Below are 24171 nucleotides of genomic sequence, written 5' to 3'. Positions count from 1 at the left end.
CCAGTAAAGCATCAGTACCACTAGTGATGAATGGGGTTGGGGGGATACAGTCAGAGGCTAGGCTGCCATTTTGTGCCAAGAGTCGCTTTGTCAAGTGTTGCACTTTGTAGTCTACTAGCTTGCCATTGCATTACATGACATATGAGGTAGTATGTACTACAATGTTATGATAAGGCACTGACTAGCATGCTCTCTTGGTGAGGCAGGTGAAGAGGTAGTGGTCTTCCATAGATATACACCCTTCCAGGTAATAAAGCGAGGGGTGGCTCAAGAAGACACATTTACGGCATAGTGCTCCAGTAGTCTGAGTGATCTCCAAGCCTTCATTGCCTGTCTGTATCAACCATGTAAAGAAAAGTTTGTCCAGTCAAAAAAGATACTATTTTATCAGTCAGTTTAAACCATTCTCTTTCAGGCAGTCATCAAAGGTGTGATTGTACTTTTTTATTCAAACCTCAATTGCCATGCCAAGTAGGCCGACAGTCAGTCACTCGAATGCTGGCATCGCAGCCAGCTGAGACTTTACAGCTTTCTACTGTGCTATTCACAACCTGATTCACCCTGTTTGGTAGGAAGACAGCAAACGTGATTTCCTCATCTATCATTTAACACGCACACTCACCAACTTTAATACAGAAGGCAGACCAAAATACAACATCAAGTATATGAATCAGGCACTCTTGAGCTCTACTCAGGCTGCTTTCTTTCTTACTCTGGTTCGTTTTAACACAGACCAACTTTGATACAGAGACCAAAATACAACAGCAAGCATTCGGATCAGCCGCTCTTGATCTCTATGCATGATTCTTTCTCTGACTCTCGCTCTCTTTATCTTACTCGTTCTCCCTCTGGTTCATTTAAACACTCACCAACTTTGACACAGGAGGTGGCGGAGACAAAAACTACAATCCCAAGCATACGGTGTCCACCATGCTTCTTTCTCTCAACCTCTTTGCCTGAGAGCTGTTTCAGAGATCTTGCTTTGGAGTCTTGTTTACTCATGTAGGAAAGGGATAGGGGACAGGTTTCTTAAGTTGTTTGGCTGTCAGATAGCTTGGTTAAAATGGAGATTCAATTAAGATCATATTGCTTGATAGCTGTTTCCAACTAGGAGAGTTCCCTGGGAATGTATTTTGGATTGGAAAATCCACAATGGGACACTGCAACACTGATATTTTGAATACTCATTCTAAATACCTGTATCTCAGGGTTATTTTGTAATTTTGTCACGAGGTTATACACAACATACTCTACAAGATCAACCACATCATGACACCATATTACCCTAAAAAAGCAATTTTAGTACCCTGAAAAGCCATTTATTACTTCATATGTGTGTGGTACTGACTTGAGAAGTCACGTCATTTCCATTTTTTTAAGCATGCTCTACTGCGGGGAGATTTGGGGGAATTGGTTTAATATCTGTTTTTTGCATGCACATTGAGTGATTGATTGATTGATTACTCTTACGCTACACAAAGATAAATAATACATGTTCTAAACTAATCTAATAATTTAGTTAGATTTTTAGCACCAGTTACTGAAATGGTTGTTCCAGTTTAAAGGGCTTAGGTAGGCTCCTCACACTGTTCCTAACCCTGGCAGTTATTATGAATGCAAGCAGTGGTGGAAAAAGTACCCAATTGTCATACTTGAGTAGAAGCATAGATGCCTTAACAGAAAATTACTCAAGTAAAAGTGAAAATCACCCAGTAACATCCTACTTGAGTAAAAGTAAAAAAGTATTTGGTTTTAAATATACTTAAATATCAAAAGCAAATGTAATTGCTAAAATATACTTAAGTATCAAAAGTAAAGGTATAAATAATTTCAAATTCCTTATATTAAGCAAACCAGATGGCATATTTTTTTTTTAAATTTACGGATAACCAGAGCCACACTCCAATAGTCAGACATCATTTACAAACAAAGCATTTGTGTTTTGTGTGTCCGCGAGATCAGATGCAGTAGAGATGACCAGGGATTTTCTCTTTAATTGCTTGAATTCAACCATTTTCCTATCCTGCTAAGCATTCAAAATGTAATGAGTACTTTTGGGTGTCAAAGAGTACTTTTGAGTCGTCAAAAATATGAATAGTAATGTACAGATACCCAAAAAACGGCTTAAGTAGTACTTTAAAATATTTTTACTTAACTGCTGAATGCACTGAATGCAGGTTGAGGATGAATTGAAACAAACTGTTGGATATCCTAACTCTGGCTGGATTCCAATAGAAATTAAACATAACTTTCCATCCAGCATAATGAGTTGCAGGTAGGGTTGCACATGTCTGGTAAATGATCCAGGTTTCCCAGAATTCCAGGTTGGAATATTCCTGAAAATCCTTCATCCAGAATTGTTGTAATATTTGAGACATTTTTGAAAGTTACCTTTATTTTGCAACCCTACTTGCAGGCCTGATGTGTCATGTATTTAGTCAGCCACCAATTGTGCAGGTTCTCCCACTTAAAAAGATGAGAGAGGCCTGTAATTTTCATCATAGGTACACTTAAACTATGACAGACAAAATGAGAAAAAAAATCCAGAAAATCACATTGTAGAATTTTTTTTTTCAATTTAAAGTTTTATTAAGTTTTCTTGTTTTTCAATCAACCAACAAAACACATTCCACATTCACAGATGTGACAGGCTTTAAAAAAATAAAAAGTCTAAGAATAATAATACATTTGAGAAAATAAAAAATTAAAATACAATTAAAATGAATGATAAAGTCAAATAAAAGCATTTATTTTTCTTAATCTATTCATTTTCCTTGGTGCATATATATACATACATACATACATACATACATACATACATACATACATACATACATACATACATACATACATACATACATACATACATACATACATACATACATACATACATACATACATACGTACATACATATATACACACACACACATACGCACACGTACTCAAAAACTAAATTAAAATAAAAACACACAAAAAAACATAACACTTGCAGAAGCTATTTCAAGCATTCGCTGAGACGACGGGCCAATAATTCATTTTTAGGTTTTACAGTACCTTACACAACATGTATCTGCGCATTTCCCTAGTCACCCCGTTCACTCTGTCCAGTTTGAAATATAGTTGAATAGTGGAGACCAGAGTCTATCAAACTTGGGCTGTCTCTTGTGGAGGTCATAAGTGAGCTTTTCAAGAGGAAGAAAGTCAACAATCTGGTCAATCCACATTTTAATTGAAGGAGGGGTATAAGAGGCCCACAATAGAAGAATACATTTCTTAGCAAAGTATGTAATAGTCATAAGCAAATTTTCTCTGTCAGGATCAAGAACAAAGTCCTGCTGGGCATTAAGAAGATAGATACACGGGGTCATATCAAACTGTACCTCTAGTATTTTCTGTGCAGCAGTATGTACAGATTGCCAGAATCTAGCAATCTCCCTACAGCTCCAAAATACATGCATATAGGTTCCACTTTCAGAGGTACATCTTTTACAGTTAGGAGACATATCTGTTTTCATTCTATGGAGTCTCAAAGGAGTATAATAAAATTTGTACAAAAATTTGTAATTAGATTCTTTCATTTTTACACTGGTAGAGGAGCAGTATACCCTGTCGCAAACCTCCGCCCATAACTCGTCACTGATAGTCGGACCAAGGTCCTTTTCCCAGATTATTTTCAAAGGAGTAAAGGAGGAGCTTCCTTTCTCAGAAAGGAGTCTATAGATGTAAGATATTTTGCCTTTAATGGATTGTGCTGTGACAAGAAGGGTTTCAAATTCATTCAACTGAGTTCTAAACCTCCTCTTGGAGGTAAATGAGGAAATTACATGTCTAATTTGAAGATATTTTTAAAAAATTGGATCTTGGCACATCGAATTCACTGCAGAGCTCTTGAAAGGATTTCAGTGTAGTGGTTTTCTGATGAAATAGGTCTGAAAAGGTCCTGATTCCTAGAGTAAGCCAAAGATTAAAGTTGGCATCCCTCAGGGCTTTTGGCAAATCTGGGTTGCCTACTATAGGCGAGTGAGAACATATTTGGGAGGAAATGCCCAGGTATTTCTTACAGTCCCTCCACGCTAGTAGGGTGCTGTAAATCACAAAGGTTTTGGCTATGTTGCCCACTTCACTAAAGTTATGAATGAATATAATTGAGCTTAAGGGCAATGAACCACAGGATTGGGCTTCTATCTGAATCCACGTTGACTCTTGTCTGTTTGTGATCCATGTTAGCATGTTGCGGATTTGGACAGACCAGTAGTACAATTGAAGGGAGGGAAGGGCAAGACCACCCTTAGATTCAGGTTTCGATAGAGTGGAAAACTTGATCCTAGGTTTTTTATTGCCCCATATAAATTTGGTGATGCTTTGGTTAGTTGTTTTGAAGAAGGAAACTGGGAGATAGCATGGGAGCATCTGAAATAAGTAGTTCAGTCTAGGGAGGACGTTCATACGGATTACATTAATTCTTCCTACTAAGCTAATTGGGAGGGAGATCCAGGTTTAGAGATCGTTCTTGATTCGATCCAGGAGTGGAAGATAATTTTCCTTAAAAAGGCTATTCAGATCTGGTGTTATGAAGATCCCGAGGTATTGAAACCCCTGTGTTTTCCATTGGAAAGGACAAAGTGTCTTCATAGAGCTGGTGAGTGTAATATTGAGAGGGCAGACAGTGGATTTGTTGAAATTGATCTTATAACCTGAAAACTTGCCATACTGAGCAATTGTGTCTAAAATGAGAGGGAGGGATTTCTCAGGGTTGGATATGTAGAGCAAGACATCATCCGCGTAAAGCGAAATCTTGTGCTGCAGGCCACCTGCAGAAACACCCATAATACTTGAATTGCTCCTTATCAGCTCTGCCAGAGGCTCCGCCCCCAACAAGTAGAGCAGTGGGGACAGCGAGCACCCTTGTCTTGTGCCCCGTTCCAGAGGGAATCTGTCAGAGTTCAGTCCATTAGTAGTCACCATGGCATTTGGATGAGAGTATAGTGATTTGATCCATTTAATAAAATTTGGGCCCATATTGAACTTTTCTAAGACTGAAAACAGAAAGCTCCACTCCATCCTGTCAAACGCCTTCTCAGCATCCAATGAAGCCAGCAGGACAGGGGTCTTCTGTGCGTTTACTTGATCAATAATATCAAAAAGACGGCAAATGTTATCAGAAGAGTATCTGTCTCTAATAAATCCAGTTTGGTCCGCTTTTATTATTTTGGGAAGAAGAGTGTTTAGTCTTTTGGCGAGCAATTTGGTAATTATTTTATAGTCGAAATCCAACAAGCTTATGGGCCGGAAGGACGAGCAGGATAGGGGGTCCTTGTCCTTTTTTAGCAACTTTGTAATGCGAGCTGTGTGCATTGAGTCTGGGAGAACTCCGTTTTTGCAAAAATCCTCCAGCATTGGCATGAAGATAGGGCTGAGCTGGGGCCAAAAAGCTTTGTAGAACTCTCTGGGGAATCCATCTGGGCCTGGGGACTTATTAGGTGGCATGGAGGTAATTGCCTCCAGGATCTCCTCAGGAGTGAAGGGGGAGTTGAGATCTTCTTGGTCGGTCTCTGATAGTTTAGGTAGCGAGATTCCCTCTAGGAAAGAGTGGAGTTCTGCCTCCGTGTGTTTTCTCTCAGAGGTATATAGTTTGCAGTAAAAATCATGAAAAGTTAAATTGATCTTTTTTGGGTCATATGTGACCTCGTCCTCTGCTGTTCGGATAGCCATGATTGTACGCTCTGACTGCTCCTTTTTTAATTGGTAAGCAAGCAATCTACTGGGCCTATTGCTATACTCATGGTATTTCTGTTTAGTAAAGAAAAGTTTTTTTTAATCTCCTGAGTGTAGTCCAAATTCAGTTTGGCTTTGGCTGCTTTAAGTTGACTCCAGGAGGTGCTGTCTAGGGATTGTTTCTGTATTTTTTCACAGCATTCCAGCTCCCTCTCAAGATCTAGCCTGTGTGCTTCCATTGCTTTTTTCTTAGAGGAAGCATATGCAATTAGATGACCTCTTAGTGTGGCTGAAAGTGCAATGGGTCCGATTGTACAAGTGGCTGAATTTGAAACTCTTTGGGATAAAAATGTAATCTATACGGGAGTAGGTGTTATGGACATTAGAGTAGTATGTATAGTCCATAGATGAGCTATTAGTCTCTCTCCAGATATCTATCAGTCCCATCTCTTTAGTAAGAGGGTTCAACATCTTTGCAGATCTAGGATTTGTGGTGGGGACTTGAGATGATTTGTCTAGGGTTGGGTTAAGGGTACAATTAAAATCTCCGGCCACCATGCCACAGGAGACACAATGCTGGGTTATAATTTTTGACATGAAGGCAGGAGTATCTGTGTTAGGGGCGTATATGTTTAATATAGTAATTGGTTGACCATATAGTGACCCAGTTATCAAAATAAATCTCCCCTCCGGATGAGATATGTTTTTGTCAATTATGAATGGAACATTTTTATGGATAAGTATGGCTGTGCCTCTACTGTTTGATTTGAAAGATGAGAAATACACCTGTCCCACCCAAGCTCTGCGGAGTTTGGCATGTTCAGCATCACAGAGGTGTGTCTCTTGTAATAGCGCGATGTCTGCTTTTTCCTTTTTTAGAGCACATAGTATCTTTTTTCATTTTATTGCATGCCCTAGACCATGGCAGTTCCATGTCAATAGATTTAAGGTACTAGTCATCGTCATCGAGCAGTAATCAAACTTTAGTGCAAGTCATCTCTGGGTAAAAGTGGATAGTAGTTACAGCTGCGTTCACATAAAAGGAAAATAAATGGTGTACATAAAATAATCATCTCTGAACACCCCAGCCGAGTTCCCAAACAACTCGACACATCCCGTTGGATCTATTACCCCCCGCTCAGCCTCAATTCTGTGTTCCGAATAAAACAAAAACCGGGAACAGTTAGCAACGCACAACGTCTCCCTCTCCTCACCAATTGGGCGCGGTGGTTGTCTGGCTGCTGGTGGTGGCCTCAGTGCTCGGTGAGCTCTCTCTCTCTCTCTCGAGTTCTATGGGCCTGTCGGTGGACATGTGGAGCCACTCGGGAAGTTTGTCTTGCAGGTAGCGGATCAGTGGCATGTTTCCCTCTTCTTTTTCGCCCAGATTGAATAGAACACAATTATTCCTTCACCCCCTGTTTTCCAGGTCCTCTGTTTTCTCTTCCAGATGCTCGATTTTCTTTTTAGCATATGCTATTGTTTCCATGGCATCTGTCAATAAGTTTTCCATGGATAGGATTCGCCCCTCTGCCTCGTCCAGGCGCCCCGCGTTTATGGTTATCTTGTTGTTGATGTCAGGCAAAGCGTTTTCCAGGATTGTCACCTTGCCCCCTATCGCACTGAGATAAGAGTTAATGGCATCTAATTTAGTGTTTAGTTCTGTACGTTGGGATCTCTTGGGATCTCAACTCAGAAAGGATGTCTTCGACAGAGTGCGAGGTTGGCATTCGTTGTGCCTCGTGGGGGAGCGGGTTCTCTTGCTCCTGGCTAATGGCGCTAGTTTTTTCTGAAGCTAGCTTCTTCTTGGAGGCTTTTTCCGTCGCTAATACTCGAGTCCGGGTAAAAATGTCGCCTTTTGTAACCGCCATGACTTTTTCTTACTAAAGCTAAATGAGTTTGAACTTGGAGTGGAGGTAAGATTAGGAATTGGAAACTACTTGTGCGGAGCTCTTAGTTCATGCGGCCATCTCATCCAAGGGTCACGTGATCACATTGTAGGATTTTTAATGAATTTATTTGCAAATTATGGTGGAAATAAGTATTTGGTCACCTACAAACAAGCAAGATTTCTGGATCTCACAGACCTGTAACTTCTTCTTTAAGAGGCTCCTGTCACGCCCTGGTCTTAGCATTTTGTGTTTTCTTTATTTATGTGGCCAGGCCAGGGTGTGACATGGGTTTATTTTGTGTTGTGTTTATGTATGGGGTTTTTTCGTAGGTTTTGGGATTGTGGCTTAGTGGGGTTTTCTAGCATAGTCTATGGTTGCCTGAGGGGTTCTCAATCAGAGGCAGGTGATTCTCGTTGTCTCTGATTGGGAACCATATTTAGGCAGCCATATTCTTTGAGTGTTTCGTGGGTGATTGTTCCTGTCTTTGTGTTAGTTGTCACCAGATAGGTTGTATAGGTTTTCATGTTCCGTTTGTTGTTTTTGTATTGTCGTGTTTATCTCGTCATTAAACATGTATCGTATTAACCACGCTGCATTTTGGTCCGACTCTCTTTCAACGGAAGAAAACCATAACAGCTCCTCTGTCCTCCACTCATTACTCCTCCACTCCACTGTATTAATGGCACCTGTTTGAACTTGTTATCAGTATAAAAGACACCTGTCCACAACCTCAAACAGTCACACTCCAAACTCCACTATGGCCAAGACCAAAGAGCTGTCAAAGGACACCAGAAACAAAATTGTAGACCTGCACCAGGCTGGGAAGACTGAATCTGCAATAGGTAAGCAGCTTGGTTTGAAGAAATCAACTGTGGGAGCAATTATTAGGAAATGGAAGACATTCAAGACCACTGATAATATCCCTCGATCTGGGGCTCCACGCAAGATCTCACCTCGTGGGGTCAAAAAAAATCCCAGAACCACATGGGGGGACCTAGTGAATGACCTGCAGAGAGCTGGGACCAAAGTAAGAGAGCTGGGACCAAAGCCTACCATCAGTAACACACTACGCCGCCAGGGACTCAAATCCTGCAGTGCCAGACGTGTCCCCCTGCTTAAGCCAGTACATATCCAGGCCCATCTGAAGTTTGCTAGAGAGCATTTGGATGATCCAGAAGAAGATTGGGAGAATGTCATATGGTCAGATGAAACCAAAATATAACTTTTTGGTAAAAACTCAACTTGTTGTGTTTGGAGGACAAAGAATGCTGAGTTGCATCCAAAGAACACCATACCTACTGTGAAGCATGGGGGTGGAAACATCATGCTTTGGGGCTGTTTTTCTGCAAAAGGACCAGGACGACTGATCCGTGTAAAGGCCATGTATTTTGAGTGAAAACCTCCTTCCATCAGCAAGGGCATTGAAGATGAAACGTGGCTGGGTCTTTCAGCATGGCAATGATCCCAAACACACCACCCGGACAATGAAGGAGTGGCTTCGTAAGAAGCATTTCAAGGTCCTGGAGTGGCCTAGCCAGTCTCCGGATCTCAACCCCATAGAAAATCTTGAGGGAGTTGAAAGTCCATGTTGCCCAGCAACAGCCCCAAAACATCACTGCTCTAGAGGAGATCTGCATGGAGGAATGGGCCAAAATACCAGCAACAGTGTGTGAAAACCTTGCGAAGACTTACAGAAAACGTTTGACCTCTGTCATTGCCAACAAAGGGTATATAACAAAGTATTGAGATCAACTTTTGTTATTGACCAAATGCTTATTTTCCACCATAATTTGCAAATAAATTCATAAAAAATCCTACAATGTGAAATTATGGATTTATGTTCTCATTGTGTCTGTCGTAGTTAAAGTGTACCTATGATGAAAATTACAGGCCTCTCTCATCTTTTTAAGTGGGAGAACTTGCACAATTGGTGGCTGACTAAATACTTTTTTTGCCCCACTGTATGTCATGTACTGTCATAAATAGTTTAATTATAATGATGACATTCACTTAGGAACTCACTTGGTGTAAGCACCAGGATTAAAAATGAATGAATTCGACAACCATATCTCTGTCACTAACAAATACAGTCATGGGTGGAAACTCTCCAATTCACTTGAAAGGCAAGGCACACTGGGAAATTATATTGGAAGTGTGGCTTATTGGGGGTATTACTCTAAATTGTATTGCTGATATAACTGAAATCTAGAACCCCTACAGCAGGGAAGGGCAACAACAGTCCTCAGGGGCCAGAGTGGTGTCACACTTTTCCCCCATCCCTAGCAAACACAGCTGTTTAAACTAATTGTATTATAAGCTGAATATCATGATTAGTTGATTATTGGAGTCAGGTGGGTTAGCTGGGGACTAGAGTTGCCCATCCCTGCCCTACAGGGTCAGTTTGAGTAATGACTAAATCAATTTAAGTAACTGTACTGAGATAGAAATATCAAGTTTTGAGTAATGACAGCACATTGGGATTTACAGTGTAGTGATATAAAATCGACAAAGTCGTATTTACTCCCTGTTATAGAGCAGCCAGTAATTACAGCCAGCTGTGTGATGAGTTAATTATGATATAGTGCTGACTGAAACAGGGTTTAATGAAATACATTTCTGAATCATCCAGGCAGCATCTCTTTACTAAGCAACTGAAATGACAGACATCAACTGATATTGAACTTTCATTCTAACTGAAATTAGACTTTCATTCTCCATAGACGTCAAATACAACTTTCCCAACAAGTAGTGTAGACCATAAAGCATACCCTGCCCAACCAATGCTAAACTGCCAAGCTCACATTCAAAGATTTTGTTCACACATTTCTTGAAAATACTTGGTCTGCTCTTGACCCTTTTTCCATTCAGTAAGCTCCAAAAGTCATAAAATTGTGAAAGGGAGAAACATGAAAACAAACATTCAGTACTAACTGCTACTAATGACGTATAAAGAAGCTCATTATGTAAACACCAATTTATATCAGGGAAACCTTTTCTCTCGGAGGAACCAACAAACACAAGAAGAGTAATAATGAACTGTGCAAAGTAAAGAAAATAAGCTATCCCTCGAAAAGATTAGTCTTCAACTTTCAGTCCCATATCCCTAAACAAATACATTAGGCTCACACTTGACTTAATTGACCCCTCACGGGAAACAAACAGAGCAAGGCTCCATCCCCAATGGCTCACTATTCCTTGCATAATGCAAAACGTTTGACCAGAGGCCTATAGTCCCTGGTCAAAAGTAGTGCACTATACCGTATAGGAAATAGGGTGCTATTTGGGATGCACCCCCATCAGAGTATGTGAGTGGACCGGAGCACGGAGCGAGTTTCCCAAAGGAAGTGTTAATATGCTGTTTAATACAGTAGCCTATTTGAAATAGTGAGATCTTCATACATTCACATTTTCGAGGGGTGGTTTATTAAAATACTTTTCAATACTTCAAAACCAAATGGTAGGTCCAGCTAGTCTCAAATATAGATGGGTGTTGGTTAAATAGTGATTTTAATGTATGGAGCGAATTTGGAGCGGCATTTTGTTTTCCTGTGAGTGAGGAGTGATTTTTAGCCACGTGGTTGGAAAGGACATGGAGCGCTGATGAGCGGAATATCCGACTGCTCAACTCTGCTCACATACTCTGACCCCCATACACAACGGACATAACAATGCCCCTTCTGAAAAGGTCAGGAAGTTGTCTGGGAGACAACATGCTTGTCTGAAATAGGAGGAGTGAAGACATAATGAAATGAATGCAAACTGAACACAAACTTGAAATCAGATGCAATTTGCGCATCAGTGTCATTTGTCAACGGTCATCAAATGAAGGGGCATGTTGTTGAAAATATCTGACTGGAAGTATGGAGATATTAGCTGCTGTAAACAATTACCAATCTATCCTGTCATCGTATGGAACTAAGTGCTGTCTTGAGCAGTTCTGCACAATTTATTGAATCGCCTAGATGTTAAGGTTTGTTGTCGGCGTGTTATCTAATGGCATCATCTTTTTAAATCATGCTGACGCTCAAAGAATTGAGAAAAGTTGGAATTTCAAATTGGACATGTTGTGTGAATTGCTGTCATTGAATAATATAGGCTTAATGAAATGTAATAAACCTAGCTAGTCCTTTCAGAAGTTATATTTTTGAGAATGCGCTCCTCAACTGACAGTAAGAACATGTATCCTGCTATGTGTTGGAAGGATATCAATGAGAAATCAAGTGCTTCTGGCATTTTGATGACATTACACCTCTTCCAGACACCCATGATTTACTGATCATGGTCTTTGATGTTTTGGGTAACCACTGTGGAGAAGAGAGATGGCTGAGGGGAAAAGAGGGAGTAGAAGAGACGGATAATCTCATACTGACAAATCAAGGAGAGACAATCAGGGTCGGATTACTGCTCCCCCCTTTTTGTAGAAATCAGCTAACTTACCGTATTTCAACCATTTATGGGAGTTGGGGGCCCCCTGGAGGTTAGGGGCCATGGGAGACGTGCCCTGTGTGCCCGTTCGGTAATCCAGCCCTGGAGACCGAAAGCACTCTGGTTGTCACTCTCTTTGGGTATTTGTTTCTCTGGGTAGAACCACTTTGAAGAATATTTGGAAAGTGACTTTTAATGTATGAAATTAAACCCATTGTGATGATAGTTATTTGCTACAGCACATGGGAGTCTTGATTTTTAAAAGTAGATTTAGTCTGCAGAGTTGCTTGATCATGGAACGCTGATTCCAAAATTTTGTGAGAACATTAATACTTTGAGAGGGAGGGATATGCTAAAAGTAATCATTATCATTGTCTACCTCATCCTAAACATGCTCTGTAAAATTTTATGCAGTTAAAAAATGTTTGCATCAAGTAGGACAGCATTGATTTGCAGGACTTGTATTTCTTATATTAAACAAGTAATCATTATCATTATCCTAAACTTTCTGGGTAACTTTTGTTTCTTTCAACAGGATCAATCACATTCCTTCCTTCCTACCTCCAATGTGGCCGAGAAAAAAACCTGACCATCTTGGCCCACATAATACTCTAGAAAACTCCCACCAATATAATTATACTACGTTGCGCTCTGGCTCTGCCAAGAACAAATCATTGAATCAATCTTGCAAAGTTAAATGCGTTTTTTTTTCATTTTTTTTGAAAAGGGTCTGATATAATATTGATCCAATCACAGAAAAAACGTTGGATCAATAGTCCAATCTAATGGGGCGAACTCAGCGAATTTCAATCTCTTGCATCTCTGCGGGGCATGGCATTTCTTCTGTGCCACAGTCCTGGAGGAAATATGCGCACAAGCACAGTTTAAAGAGTACATTGCTCATAGCCTTGACAAAGTTTCCCAAATGTACTTTAGTTGCGCATTTGAGTCAATTGGAGGTATACCTGTGGATATATTTCAAGGCCTACCTTTCAAGGCCTACCACTCAGTGCCCTCTTTGCTTGACATCATGGGAAAATCAAAAGAAATCAGCGAAGACCTCAGAAAAAAGTCTGGTTCATCCTTGGGAGCAATTTCCATATGCCTGAAGATACCACGTTCATCTGTACAAACAATAGTACGCAACTATGAACACCATAGGACCACGCAGCCGGCATACCGCTCAGAAAGGAGACTCATTCAGTTTCCTAGAGATGAATGTACTTTGGTGCGAAAAGTGCAAATCAATCCCAGAACAACAGCAAAGGACCTTGTGAAGATGCTGGAGGAAACAGGTACAAACTACCTATATCCACAGTAAAACGAGTCCTATATCGACATAACCTGAAAGGCCGCTCAGCAAGGAAGAAGCCACTGCTCCAAAACCGCCATAAAAAAGCCAGACTACGGTTTGCAACTGCACATGGGGACAAAGATCGTACTTTTTGGAGAAATGTCCTCTTGTCTGATGAAACAAAAATAGAACTGTTTGGCCATATGGGTCTTCCAAATGGACAATGACCCCAAGCATACTTCCAAAGTTATGGCAAAATTGACAACAAAGTCAAGGTATTGGAGTGGCCATCACAAAGCCCTGACCTCAATCCTATAGAAAATTTGTGGGCAGAACTGAAATAGTGTGTGCAACCAAGGAGACCTACAAACCTGACTCAGTTACACCACCTATGTCAGGAGGAATGGGCCATAATTCACCCAGTTTATTGTGGGAAGCGTGTGGAAGGGTACCCAAAACGTTTGACCCAAGTTAAACAATTTAAAGGCATTGCAACCAAATACTAATTGAGTGTATGTAAACTTCTGACCCATTGAGAATGTGATGAAAGAAATAAAAGCTGAAATAAATCATTATCTCTACTATTAATGTGACATTTCACTTCCTTAAAATAAAGGGGTGATCCTAACGGACCTAAGACAGGGCATTTTTACTAGGATTAAATATCAGGAATTGTGAAAAACTGAGTTTAAATGTATTTGGCTAAGGTGTATGTAAACTTCTGACTTCAACTGTATATTTATTTCTCAACTTTCCTCATTTTAAGCACATTGCTTTTCTTTATATTTTCATGCCAGCCAATGAACCACAGGAAAAGCATCCTCCATTCCTTATTTAAGTGCATAGATTAAATGTGTTTTTCCCCCTGCCCTGCTTCGAGACAGGTGTATGATAATGGTCCAGTCTAAATAAAATAAAAATCACCTTTCAGACTTTTTAAACTGTAGATGTTCCAAAGGTCTGCATCAGTGACTTGTAGGCTATGTGTGGAAGCCAGGAGATGCTAAATGTATTTATGTTTATTAACAGTCCATAACCGGGAGACTGGCAGTTATTTGCTTGACAATCCCTGGCTAACAAAATGTGTGACAGCCACAGCCCTTGTGTTTACACCCTTGAGTCAATACATGTTAGAATCACCTTTGGCAGCTATTACAGCGGTGAGTCTTTCTGGGTAAGTCTCTAAGAGCTTTGAACACCTGGATTGTACAATATATGCACATTATTCTTTAAAAAATTATACAAGCTCTGTCAAGTTTGTTGTTGATAATTGCTAGACAGCCATTTTCAAGTCATGCCATAGATTTTCAAGCCGGTTTAAGTCAAAACTGTAACTAGACCTCTCAGGAATGTTTAATGTCTTCTTGTTAAGCAATTCCAGTGTATATTTGGCCTTGTGTTTTAGTTTATTGTTTTGCTGAAAGGTGAATTTGTCTCCCAGTGTCTGTTGGAAAGCATACTTAACCAGGTTTTTCATTTATTTTTATCCCCCCCAAAAATCCCAAGTCCTTGCCAATGACAAGCATACCCATAACATGATACAGCCACCACCATGCTTGAAAATATGAAGAGTGGTATTCAGTGATGTGTTGTATTGGATTTGCCCCAAACATAACACTTTGTATTCAGGAAAAAAGTTATTTTCTTAGATTTTTGGGGGGCAGGTTTACTTTAGTGCCTCATTGCAAACAGAATACATGTTTTGAAATATTTGTATTCTGAACAGGCTTCCTTTTCACTTAACCTAGGATGGTATTGTGAATTATCTGCAATGTGGTTGATCCATCCTCAGTTTTATCCTATCAGAGCCATTAAACTCTGTAACTGTTTTAAAGTCACCATTGACCTCAAAGTGAAATCCCTGAGCAGTTTCCTTCCTCTCCAACAACTAATAAAGGACATGTTTGTATGCCTGTAAGACTGGATGTATTGATACACCATCCAAGGTGGAATTTCTAACTTCACTGTGCTACCAATAGGTGCCCTTATTAGCGAGGCATTGGGAAACTTCCCTGGTCTTTGTGGTTGATTCTGTGTTTGAACTTCACTGCTTGACTGAGATATCTTACAGTATGTGTGGGGTACAGAGATGAGGTAGTTGTTCAGAAATCATCTTAAACACTATTATTGCACACAAAGTGAGTCCATGCAACATATTATGTGACTTGTTAAGCAAATGTTTACTCCTGAACTTATTTAGAATTGCCTTAACAAAGGGGTTGAATACTTATTGACTCAAGACATTTGAGCTTTTCATTTTTAATTAAATTGTAAAAAATAAAAACATACAATGCCATAATGAATATTGTGTGTAAGCTAGTGACACAAATGTTCAAAGTAATCCATTTTAAATTCAAGGGGTGTGAATACTTGAAGTATATCAAACATTTCGAACACCTTCCTAGTATTGAGTTGCACCCCTCCCCCTCTCAATTTTTTATTTATCTTGCAGTATGATGTAATAATGTCTAAGTTATGTTTTATGTGTTTCCAGTTCCTCAGGCTGTCTGTGGTCGTCTCTGTTGATACAATTGAGAGAGTTATCTCCGATGTTGAAATGCAAAGCATTGTGGGTGGAGGTGTAAATTATTTATGCTAATTTGAATTGAGCCCAATCTACACCATGTACTGGTGAGTCAATGGATACAGATGGTGAGCTCACTGTTTGCTTGCCAGTGATGAGGAACTGTCTGATTCACATTCCAGATTCTGCCTCATTGGCAGTCATTGGATCCAAGTTAGCCTGACAAAACACATCATTATTTTTAGTTTATGACTTGGTATTAGGTTATACAGAACCTTTCCAGCTTTCAAGATGGAGCAAATTAAACCCTTTAGAACCCATAGCAGCCATCAGCAACCTTCTTTAAATTACTATAGCGGCCGCAAAATGTACTTGCTAACAACCTGTTGTCATATTCCCATGGCTGTTGTCATTACCCAGAAACCGGAAACAGGGTATGCTGTCATTTGACTTGCTGTGGAAGAGGCTGTATCTATATTGGTTGGTGATATGGATTTGGACACTTTCTTGCACTTTGAAAACATATCACACATTTTTATCATGGAAACCCCTAAGAGGTGATTATTAGGAAGAGAGTATATGTATGGTTGAGAAAGAGAGGAAGGAAGAGCAAGACAGTGTGAAGGGGAGAGGGAGGTAGAAAGAGATGTTCCTGACCACAATTGTATCCTATATGTTGCTTCTCTCTCTCTCTCTCTGTCTCTCTATTCCTTTAGGTCAGTTAAAGCGAGGGAAGTGATATGGAGAGTCAGGGCTAAGCAGCAAAAGGCAGGGAGAAATCGGCGTTAGAGATGATTGGAGGATTAGATATGTGGAGCGAGTGGAGTGAGAGTAAAGGGGAGGGAGAGAGGAAGAGGAGAGTGAAGAGGAGGGAGAGGTGAGTGGAGGGAGAGAAAGCACAGAGTGAAGAGGAGGAAAAGTGGAGGGAGGGGAACATGGAGAGGAAGAGGAACATGCGGAGGAAGAGGAATAGGGAGAAGAAGTTTGTGCATTCACTTTGTGATAGCGACAGTGGCAGGAAGCTACAGTTGGCATCACAGTTGTAACTCATAATTTGAAAGCAGGTCACTCCCTCGTGAAGTTCGAAGAGCACAAGAGGTGATGTTGTGTGATGTGTATCCAGAGTGTAAGCAGGGCAAAGAGTGGTAGATGTGTAGAAACCTCCTTTAGGTGCTCTACATGTTCTGTGACACTTTAAGGGATGGGGCAGCGCTTCCACAAGTTAAATTACATGTTGTAGGCTGAATGCAAACACAAAGGTGACAGTGTGAAATAGGAATTTGTTCTACAAATTTGTTAGGGAAATTGTGTACTTTAAAAAAATAAATTGTTGAATAAAAAAAATAAACACAGTTGTTGTGTTTTGTATATTCTCTCTGTATTTGTCTCTATCTTAACTTGTTGCATTCACTTAATTCTTGTCAAAGTACTATTTTTACGTGTTGTGCTACTTTGCAGGATGGGTCTGTCCTTCCAAAAGTTCCATAACATGTTGTAGGCTAAATACAAGCACTAAGGTGACTGTGAAATATGAATTTGTCCTACAAATCGTTTGTCTCTGAACAGTTGTTGGTTTTTGTATCTTCTCTCTTTATCCGTCTCTATCTAATACTTGTTGCATTCACTGAATTGTTGTCAAAGTAGTCTACTATTTTTACATTTTGTTTCAGGCCTGGTCTGTACAAAATCTTATTGAGAGAGGTTATCTACATTTTTAAATAGTCTCTCAATAGTTGTTTGCATTTTTACATTACAGAAGTAAGAAACATTGTCAATCCAATAGCCATTCTGAATATTGTCCTCTGACCATATAGTACCGAAAGATAGCTTCTTCCTTTAAAAGTTGTCATACTGCAGCACACCTTGCGGGCTGCCGCAGAATTCTATGGCATGTTACTTAAGTGGCAGCCATTGTTGCCATTAATGCTAGTTAGTGATAGTTTGACCACCAGAGGGCAACTTTGAGAAGCATTTTACAGTTTTTAATATTGGCTGTACTAGAGAATGTAAAATATTTTTTTGTAAGAACATAGTATACGGGATTGATTTGAAGAAATGTAGCTTAATTAGTTTGATTAATATTATGTTGTTTCTATGCCAAGAAAATGTATTTTTAAAACCCTCAGGGTTCCCGTTAGGAAAATACGGCGCTGTACAACGTGACTGGTCAGGAGTAGGCAACTAAAGCCAAAGTAATCCTAAAATTTCCACACCCTAATTGTAGACTAACCTTTACCTAAACAGAGATTTAGTGAAAATAAAAATCTCATTGATTTATCAAGATCAGTCCCCATGCTTGTCACAATGCAAAATTGTGTTGAAATAATTGACCACACGTGGGTAAGCTATTGCTTCAAATCCTATTACAACAATTGGATGACTTTGGGTGTTCCATTAAGCAAAAATGTGTTGCCTTCATTAGCTTACATTATTGCGAAAATTCATCCATAACTCTGCCAAGCCTACAAGCAAAGATGAACTGGTGAAGGCCATCAAGACGCTTTGGCTTGAGAAACTGACAACACAACAATGCAACCAATACATTGATCATCTCGGAAAGTTTAACCCGTGGTCGTGGAGCTGGGGGGAAGTGCAACTAAAATGTACCTGAGATGTACTGTACAGTAGTTGAAATGAACATATGTATTTTGAAAGTCTTTTTTTATTGTTATTTTATTAACAAAAGCATAAAGATATTGATGAACAATAAAACTTTAGAGTACAACCAGTTATGCATTAGGGGGCGCTATTACATTTTTGGATGAAAAACGTTCCCGTTTTAAACAAGATATTTTGTCACGAAAAGATGCTCGACTATGCATATAATTGACAGCTTTGAAAAGAAGACACTCTGACGTTTCCAAAACTGCAAAGATATTGTCTGTGAGTGCCACAGAACTGATGTTACAGGCGAAACCCAGATAAAAATCCAACCAGGAAGTGCCGCATTTTTTGAAACCGCCTCATGCCAATGACTCCTTATATGGCTGTGAATGAGCTACGAATGAGCTTAAGATTTCCACGTATTCCCCAAGGTGTCTACAGCATTGTAATGTCTTTTTACGCATTTCCATTGAAGAATAGCCGTAAGGGAGTATATTTAGCAAGTGGTCACATGGTGTCTCCTGCGTAAAATACTGAGGTAGCCATTTTTCCAATCGCTTCTTATGAGAAACCAATTGCCTCGACGGATATATTATCGAATATATATGTTAAAAACACCTTGAGGATGGATCCTAAACAACGTTTGTCGTGTTTCTGTCGATATTATGGAGTTAATTTTGAAAAAAGTTCGACGTTGTAATGGTAGCATTTTCCGGTCGATTTCTCAGCCAAGCCTGATGAACAAACGGGAGCTATTTCGCTTACAAAAGGAATATTTGCTATCTAACTGGGAGTCTCCTGAGTGAAAGCATCTGAAGTTCTTCAAAGGTAAATCATTTAATTTGGTTGCTTTTCTTATTTTTGTGAAAATGTTGCCTGCTGCCAGCAGAGGCTAGCATAGCATTATGTCATGATAAACTTACACAAATGCTTGTCTAGCGTTGGCTGTAACGCATATTTTGAAAATCTGAGATGTCAGTGTTGTTAACAAAAGGTTAAGCTTGTGTTTGAATATATTTATTTCATTTCATTTGCGATTTTCATGAATAGGAAAAGTTACGAGGGGTATTTATGTCCGCTGCGTTATGCTAATTCATCTGAGGCTATGATTACGATCCCAGATACGGGATTGCTCGTCGCAAGAGGTTTTAATGTTATAAATTACTATTGTAGCTGGAAACGGCTGATATTTAATGGAATATCTACATAGGCGTAAAGAGGCCAATTTTCAGCAACCATCACTCCTGTGTTCCAGTGGCACGTTGTGTTAGCTAATCAAAGTTTATCATTTTAAAAGGCAAATTGATAATTAGAAAATCATTTTGCAATTATGTTAGCACAGCTGGAAACTGTTGTCCTGATTAAAGTAGGAAAAAAACTGTCCTTTCGTCTAGTTGAGTATCTGGAGCATCAGCATTTGTTGGTTCGATTATAGGCTCAAAATGGCCAGAAGCAAAGGACTTTCTTCTGAAACATGAAGGCTATTCCATGCGAGAAATTGCTAAGAAACTTAAGATCTCGTACAACTCTGTCTGCTACTCCCTTCACAGAATAGAAAGAGGAGTGTGAGGCCCCGTTGCACAACTGAGGAAGAGGATAAGTACATTCGTGTTTACTTTGAGAAACAGATGCCTCACAAGTCCTCAACTGGCAGCTTCATTAAATTATACCGACAAAACACCAGTCTCAACATCAACAGTGAAGAGGCGACTCCGGGATGCTGGCCTTCTAGGCAGAGTTGCAAAGAAATAGCCTTTTCTCAGACTGTCCAATAAAAAAAAAGATTCAAATGGGCAAAAGAACACAGACACTGGACAGAGGAACTCTGCCAAGAAGGCCAGCATCCCGGAATTGCCTCTTCGCTGTTGACGTTGAGACTGGTGTGAAAATATTTAATGAAGCGGCCAGTCCCTTGCATTTTATCCTCAGCAGCCCACATCACTGCACGTCGCCAACACATTTCTGTCTCAGCACATGCAGGAAGAGGAGTGGCTCGCTCATCACAGCAGCAGGTCCAGCATTGGGGCGGCAGTGTAGCCTAGTGGTTAGAGCATTGGACTAGTAACCGAAAGGTTGCAAGTTCAAATCCCCGAGCTGACAAGGTACAAAATCAAATCAAATCAAATTTTATTTGTCACATACACATGGTTAGCAGATGTTAATGCGAGTGTAGCGAAATGCTTGTGCTTCTAGTTCCGACAATGCAGTAATAACGAGCAAGTAATCTAACTAACAATTCCAAAAAAAACTACTGTCATACACAGTGTAAGGGGATAAAGAATATGTACATAAGGATATATGAATGAGTGATGGTACAGAGCAGCATAGGCAAGATACAGTAGATGATATCGAGTACAGTATATACATATGAGATAAGTATGTAAACCAAGTGGCATAGTTAAAGTGGCTAGTGATACATGTATTACATAAGGATGCAGTCGATGATATAGAGTACAGTATCAAGGTATGCATATGAGATGAACAATGTAGGGTAAGTAACATTATATAAGGTAGCATTGTTTAAAGTGGCTAGTGATATATTTACATCATTTCCCATCGATTCCCATGATTAAAGTGGCTGGAGTAGAGTCAGTGTCATTGACAGTGTGTTGGCAGTAGCCACTCAATGTTAGTGGTGGCTGTTTAACAGTCTGATGGCCTTGAGATAGAAGCTGTTTTTCAGTCTCTCGGTCCCAGCTTTGATGCACCTGTACTGACCTCGCCTTCTGGATGGCAGCGGGGTGAACAGGCAGTGGCTCGGGTGGTTGATGTCCTTGATGATCTTTATGGCCTTCCTGTAGCATCGGGTGGTGTAGGTGTCCTGGAGGGCAGGTAGTTTGCCCCGGTGATGCGTTGTGCAGACCTCACTACCCTCTGGAGAGCCTTACGGTTGAGGGCGGTGCAGTTGCCATACCAGGCGGTGATACAGCCCGCCAGGATGCTCTCGATTGTGCATCTGTAGAAGTTTGTGAGTGCTTTTGGTGACAAGCCGAATTTCTTCAGCCTCCTGAGGTTGAAGAGGCGCTGCTGCGCCTTCCTCACGATGCTGTCTGTGTGAGTGGACCAATTCAGTTTGTCTGTGATGTGTATGCCGAGGAACTTAAAACTTGCTACCCTCTCCACTACTGTTCCATCGATGTGGATGGGGGTGTTCCCTCTGCTGTTTCCTGAAGTCCACAATCATCTCCTTAGTTTTGTTGACGTTGAGTGTGAGGTTATTTTCCTGACACCACACTCCGAGGGCCCTCACCTCCTCCCTGTAGGCCGTCTCGTCATTGTTGGTCTGTTGTTCTGCCCTTGAACAGGCAGTTAACCCACTGTTCCTAGGCCGTCATTGAAAATAAGAATTTGTTCTTAACTGACTTGCCTAGTAAAATAAAAGTTACATTTTTTATTTATTTTTTAAATAATAATTGGCACAGGCACAGGGGCATGGCAGACTTTCGTTACAGGTATCATGAGGATAATACCCTTTTACTGTTTGACCAAATCATGGTTTTAGCCGCCCAAAAAATAGAATGTTTTGAGTGAGAAGACAATGTAAAATGTGCTCTTTCTACGTTTAAAAGGCAACTTTTCCCTTTTTTACGATCCATGATCTTGGCTGTTGTAATCGGCCTGTGTGTAGCTGGTGTGGAGGAGTCAGGAGCAGGACAGCAGATATGAGTAATGAACATACTTTACTCAAGAAATCAAATATATTCAACACAATAAACTAGCCCACAATAACGGTCCCTATACATACAAACAATCACTCACAAAAAACCATGGGGGAACAGAGGGTTAAATAATTAACAAGTAATTGGGGGATTGAAACCAGGTGTGTAAAACAAAGACAAATCAAATGGAAAATGAAAAGTGGATCGGCGATGGCTAGAAAGCCGGTGACGTCGACCGCCGAATGCCGCCCGAACAAGGAGAGGGACCGACTTCGGCGGAAGTCGTGATAGCTGTCTAACTAATGATAGAGTCTGAACAGGTCTTTTTGCTTATGCTGAGTTTGTCTTGGAATTTGAATCAGACAAGAACATTCTAAATCAAATCAAATCAAATTTATTTATATAGCCCTTCGTACATCAGCTGATATCTCAAAGTGCTGTACAGAAACCCAGCCTAAAACCCCAAACAGCAAGCAATGCAGGTGTAGAAGCACGGTGGCTAGGAAAAACTCCCCAGAAAGGCCAAAAACTAGGAAGAAACCTAGAGAGGAACCAGGCTATGTGGGGTGGCCAGTCCTCTTCTGGCTGTGCCGGGTGGAGATTATAACAGAACATGGCCAAGATGTTCAAATGTTCATAAATGACCAGCATGGTCATATAATAATAAGGCAGAACAGTTGAAACTGGAGCAGCAGCACGGTCAGGTGGACTGGGGACAGCAAGGAGTCATCATGTCAGGTAGTCCTGGGGCATGGTCCTAGGGCTCAGGTCCTCCGAGAGAGAGAAATAAAGAATTAGAGAGAGCATATGTGGGGTGGCCAGTCTTCTTCTGGCTGTGCGGGTGGAGATTATAACAGAACATGGCCAAGATGTTCAAATGTTCATAAATGACCAGCATGGTCTTATAATAATAAGGCAGAACAGTTGAAACTGGAGCAGCAGCACGGTCAGGTGGACTGGGGACAGCAAGGATTCATCATGTCAGGTAGTCCTGGGGCATGGTCCTAGGGCTCAGGTCCTCCGAGAGAGAGAAAGAAAGAATTAGAGAGAGCATATGTGGGGTGGCCAGTCTTTTTCTGGCTGTGCCGGGTGGAGATTATAACAGAACATGGCCAAGATGTTCAAATGTTCATAAATGACCAGCATGGTCTTATAATAAGGCAGAACAGTTGAAACTGGAGCAGCAGCAAGGTCAGGTGGACTGGGGACAGCAAGGAGTCATCATGTCAGGTAGTCCTGGGGCATGGTCCTAGGGCTCAGGTCCTCCGAGAGAGAGAAAGAAAGAATTAGAGAGAGCATATGTGGGGTGGCCAGTCTTTTTCTGGCTGTGCCGGGTGGAGATTATAACAGAACATGGCCAAGATGTTCAAATGTTCATAAATGACCACCATGGTCGAATAACAATAAGGCAGAACAGTTGAAACTGGAGCAGCAGCACGGTCAGGTGGACTGGGGACAGCAAGGAGTCATCATGTCAGGTAGTCCTGGGGCATGGTCCTAGGGCTCAGGTCCTCCGAGAGAGAGAGAGAGAGAAAGAGAGAATTAGAGAACGCACACTTAGATTCACACAGGACACCGAATAGGACAGGAGAGGTACTCCAGATATAACAAACTAACCCTAGCCCCCGACACATTAACTACTGCAGCATAAATACTGGAGGCTGAGACAGGAGGGGTCAGGAGACACTGTGGCCCCATCCGAGGACACCCCCAGACAGGGCCAAACAGGAAGGATATAACCCTTCTACAACAACATAAATGGTCCAGCCCATCTGGCATTTGCCAGAATTTCCATATGGCATATCCGCCCCGAGGAATCCCCAACCAGTTGACTATTTTAATGGCGGAAACATGGTGGACTCCCTCAACGGCGCTGCCCATGTTAAAACGGCCTTTTGGCTACTAGAGACCTCTATCATTCTCTAAGGTGTGGATATATCATAACTGGTACACTGCCAAAATGAGACAAAGTCACCTGGGAAGCCTTATAAGTAATACATTGCTTTATGGTGGATTGATAATAACAATGGATGAGAACCTGAACCCTCAGATCATTATAG

The sequence above is a fragment of the Oncorhynchus tshawytscha genome, linkage group LG09, assembly GCF_018296145.1.
Source record: "Oncorhynchus tshawytscha isolate Ot180627B linkage group LG09, Otsh_v2.0, whole genome shotgun sequence".
Lineage (NCBI taxonomy): Eukaryota > Metazoa > Chordata > Actinopteri > Salmoniformes > Salmonidae > Oncorhynchus > Oncorhynchus tshawytscha.
Note: the sequence above shows the minus strand (reverse complement) of the source record.